The 5,000-nt window shown below is 39.6% G+C and overlaps 1 protein-coding gene across 3 annotated transcripts in view; it reads right to left on the bottom strand.

Moving 5' to 3' along the window:
- LOC138032576 (uncharacterized) overlaps positions 1 to 5,000 on the bottom strand; it is a 149,351-nt gene that overhangs the window by 85,276 nt on the left and 59,075 nt on the right. The window contains exons 1-3 of one of the 3 annotated variants that reach the window (XR_011128405.1): positions 4,832 to 5,000; positions 3,281 to 3,351; positions 1,590 to 1,717 (exon numbers count right to left, since the gene is read on the bottom strand). The exon at positions 4,832 to 5,000 is cut by the window's right edge and continues 9 nt beyond it. The exons of 1 other annotated variant lie outside the window; for it this stretch is intronic. The gene's annotated coding sequence lies outside the window, so the exon portion shown is untranslated. The remainder of the gene's footprint in view (positions 1 to 1,589; positions 1,718 to 3,280; positions 3,352 to 4,831) is intronic. One more of the 3 variants, XR_011128404.1, reaches the window with a different exon arrangement.

Here is a 5,000-nt window from a genome sequence, read left to right as displayed (position 1 = left end):
TTATAAGGAAGGTATGATCTTAGTTGAATAAAGTTCTGTCTGACGAGCGCTTAGGCGCGAAACTCAGAGTAACAGAGAATCGATGCATCGATGCGTCCTCTTTAATCCTTCAACTTATGTATATATATATATATAAGTAGAATGATAAAGATTGAGTATCCAACGATGGTGCCACTTGCGAGGAGGATCCAAAAGGATACAAAACGTCTTGACTCAGATAAGTTAGACTCACTAGCCTCGCTCTCAGTAAGGCTACATTAAGAGTTGTCTTCAATCAGCAACAGTCAGAACTACCCCACTGAAAAACAATTCAAGCTGGCAACCCCCCCCCCCCCCCCCCAACGGAGGACAACGCAGAAGCAGTTACCAATGGGCAACAGTCACAGGTGCAGCAGAAACACCAAGACCCTACATCGTGAAAACGGACAGAGGCACACTTAGATGAAACCGCTCACATAACAGCCATTCCAGGAAGTAAGCCTGAGGTTCCTAATGCCAGGGAACAGGTTGAGTGTCTGCTGACATGCCAGTGATGACCTGTGAAGTCTATCAAATCGCCTTGTGTTTCTTCAAAACCAAAGAGACTGATCAGGGGTCTGGACTTGGCTAATTTAAAATCTTGGATCCAATTGTTGTTAGATGTTTGTTTTCAAGCCCCTAACAAATTCATGTCGTTTGCCTCAAAACTATGAGGAGAAAGCAGAACTCAGCAAGTGCTCATCTCTTATCTGAGTTCAAGTTGTCAGCAACTCTTAAGGACCATCCCTACTATAATAATTCTTATTGCGCATTTCGAGATACTCAAGGGTTTCCTATGGGTGTTGCTACTTAATACAGGGATAATTTTTTTTGCGCCGTTTAAAACTATGAGGAGAAAGCAGAACTCAGCAAGTGTTCATGGTATCCAAAAAAAATTGGGGATAACAATGCTTTTTTCAGAGATAATAATAACAATTATTAAGCTTCAAATTTGGAAAAGAATGCCATACATTGCTTTGTATTTTACAGCTTTTTCCAAATTGTTGATAAAGTTTCTTTGAAAAATGCCTGGTTATCCCCAATTTTCTTTTTGGATTTCAATAACAACTTAACCAATTAATAAAAAATTAATAGTTTTTGAGCATGCCGTAGCAAATAAAAGAGGCTGACTAAACACTGCCTGTTTGTGTCTGGTGAATGAGTCTCGTTGTGATAAGTGTTGGCTCCGAACTATTAAACACTTCTAATTTAATAGAGTACCAAAAATGGAAAATGATTGTGTTACCACAACTACATACCCTGTGACCCTTATAAAGGATAGCAGATTCTGACATTACCTTTGTTTTGAAGTTTATAATTTTTGGACTGTGTTTGGATATTCCAAGTAAGTTTGGGCTTGAAAAAGTTTACAAAATATGGGCAGAGTAGGCTCTATACATGTCTAAAAAATAGTAATTTACTTAATAAGCTATTTAATTATTGAATAGAACCTACACCATTAAACAGTGTGAAATAAAATGAACCATGCAAATATAACAAAGCCTATAGGTTGATGGTCTTACCACAACTACTCTGTGACCCTTATAAAGGATAACATATTCTGACATTACCTTTGGTTTGAAGTTAATTTGGACTGTGTTTGGATATTCCAAGTAAGTTTGGACTTGATCAAGTTTGCAAATAAACATGAGCAGAGTAGATGTAGGCTATATACAGTCATGTCCAAAAGCAGGTTAACCTGGAACAAACGGAACAAAACAAGAAATTGAAAATAATGAATGAAGTGGAACAAATAGTTTGCACAGCTACAGTACATTATGTACATGTAGTTTAATGAAGAAGCTTGGTTTCTGCAAAGAACTGTAGCTCATTAAAACACCTTGACTAAAAGCGTACGCTACTTTGGCCACCCCACACATTTTAATTATTGTTATAACTGTAATTTACTTAATAAGCTAATTAATTATTGAAAACAACCTTGTATGTAACTTCTTATACACTATAAACAATGTGAAATAAAATGAAAAGTACAAATAAATTATTAGCGTTGTCCAGTGTAACAGCACCATTCAGCAGTTCAATAGCTATTGGATCAAGAAACTTCCCTGTTTTAGAGCAGTGCATTGCATGCGTCTGTCCTGTTCGTACCTGCGCTAATGGGGAAGACTAAAACGGGACACTAATGGAGGCATTAATTGGGGATACTAATAGGGGACACTAATTGGGGATAATAATAGGGGACATTAATAGGGGACACTAATGGGGGACACTAATAGAGGACACTAATTGGGGATACTAATAGGAGACACTAATAGGGGACACTAATAGGGGACACTAATTGGGGACACTTAAAGGGGACAATAATGGATGCCATCAATGGGGGACACTAATTAGGGATACTAATAGGGGACACTAATGGAGACCACTAATAGGAAAGACTAATTGGCGATACTAATAGCGGACACTAAAAGGGGACACTAATTGGGGACAGTAATAGGGGACACTAATGGAGGCCACTAATAGGGGAGACTACTTAGGGATACTAATAGGGGACACTAATGGAGGTCACCAATAGGGGACACTGATAGAGGCCACTAATTGGAAAGACTAATGGGGACACTAATTGGGGATACTAATGGTGGACACTAATAGGGGACACTTAAAAGGGACACTAATGGAGACCACCAATGGGGGACACTAATAGGGGACACTGATTGGAGACACTAATATGGGACACTAATGGGGGCACTAATGGGGGCACTAATGGGGGACACTAATATGGGACACTAATGGGGGACACTAATAGGTGACACTTAATGGGGACACTAATAGGTGACACTTAACGGGGACACTAATAGGGGACACTAATGGGGGACACTAATAGGTGACACTTAACAGGGACACTAATAGGGGATACTTTTAGGAGAAAATAATAGGGGACACTAATTGGGGACACTAATGAAGGACACTAATTAAGGACACCGAGCTAAGAAAATAAGCTTTCCAACAGCATATAACTTATTTACAGAAACATTTTATAAAAGCGAAATTTGAAGGAAAAAATTTAAGAAAAATAACACAAAAAAAAAGTTTTCCAGGCAAAATTTGGTCATTTTAGCGTTGATTGCGAATTTTTGGATGCAAAACTAAATTTTTTTTCAGTTTATCTGCTTTCTTGGACATAAATTTGACCTGACCTGACCTGACCTGCAACCTGACCTGACCTGACCTGTGACCTGACCTATGACCTGACCTGAACTGTGACTTGCGTTTTAAAACCGCCGTTTCAAAATAATCTTACCTTTTCAGTGATTTTAACGCTTGAAATTCCATCAAATGCACCACAATCCTTTTCTTTATCCTTTCCGAAGCCTGTAGTGTAATTTTTTGGCCGAAAAACGTTATTAAAACCACTCAGCAATCACTTTAAAAAGTTGAAAATTTTGCCTCCGCTCGGAGTCAAATTGCCTGACTCGCAATGTCCGTCATGTAGGCGTCATGAAAGCTAGAAAGCCGAGATTTACAGGGAAACTGGGGCTATTTCTACCCAGTAAACACGCCAAATTTCAGCGCGATCAGTGAAAATGGCGGCTTTCTACGAATCCTACACGAATGATTCATGAGTGTGCGATTTCCATAGAGGACCAGGAAAAAGAGTTTGAACAGCATTGTGCAACAGTATTTAAGTCTAAGCACCCATTTAAAAAGGTTACATTTCGATTATTGTTGCGATGGCCAATCACTTCATGTAAGCTAACCATTTTAAAATGGGTGCTTAGACTTCTACTGTTGAACAACGCTGTTTAAAATGGGTGTTGAGGCTTAAGCAAGCACTATTTGAGATGCTGCTTACACAAGTAGATCAACAGTACTGATTCGAAATAGTATTTTTAGGGTAGTCTATTTGCGTAGTCCATGGACTGGGGGTCAGCGAAATGTACCAACCCCCAATTTCCAGGGTTGGGGAACTTTTTTTTAAAGCAAATGTCAAAATCCCCATCCCATGCCCAATCCCCACCCCCTCCTCGGGCTTAATATTGATAGGTGCATTACTTACTTAATTAAACACCTGGCCCCAGTTGTTCAAACAATGAATAGCACTATCCACCAGATAAACGGCACGTATTTTTTGCCGGTTGCTGGTTGAAAGGTCATTATAACTGGAAAACAGCTGGCACTAAAAAGAAAGGTAAAGCGATAGACTTGCCGTGACTGTTACATGAATAGCTAACCTTAGGCCTAAAAACTTTTCTTTAGGCCTAATTAGGCCTAAGGTTGGCTGTTCATGTAACAGTCACGGCAAGTCTATCGCTTTCCCTTTCTTTTTAGTGTCAGCGGTTTTTCAGTTGTAATGAAATTTCAACCTGCAACCTGCAAAAAATACCTGCCGCCAGATAAATCACAATCCAGTGGATTATAAATTAAGTCATAGCCAATTGCACTATCCAATGGGTAGTGATTTATCCGGTCGATACCTTTATACTCCTTTTGAACTACTGGTGCCAGGTCAAAGCTTGATCTCGGAACCTCCAGCTTGGAAGTCCAAGGCGGGTTGACCCGGGAACAATAATCCCCCAAATAGCGCTGATAAACATTATTTAAGTCTAAGAACCCGTTTTGAAACGATTAGCTTTCAATAATTGTAATTTAGGGTTAGTCTGCAGTCTGCAGTTTGCAAATGTCAGACACCGTCCATGGACCCCCTTCGGGCCGAGTCCACGAACTACCATACTGACCTGTCCACGGACTACACACGTGGACTACCCCTGTGGACCACCCCAAAATAACATAGAAATAAAAATAAATATTTAATAAGATAAAATATTAATAACAACTAAAAGACTTGACTTACCGGTTGTCTGGATAGACCACTCGTGTCGGCAAAATCTTAGCCGTTACGCTACGCAAATTTAACAAACTAAGGCTAAGGCTCAGGCACAAGGTATATTAACCACATATTTCCACTTCATTCGCTGTGGATCGGAGGGCTTCGAAAAAGACTCACATTTGTGTTCTATTGG

Source organism: Montipora capricornis, chromosome 14, assembly GCF_036669925.1.
Source record: "Montipora capricornis isolate CH-2021 chromosome 14, ASM3666992v2, whole genome shotgun sequence".
NCBI classification, from domain to species: Eukaryota; Metazoa; Cnidaria; class Anthozoa; order Scleractinia; family Acroporidae; genus Montipora; species Montipora capricornis.
The sequence above is the reverse complement of the archived record's forward strand: the minus strand, read 5'-3'. Positions and strand labels throughout refer to the sequence as shown.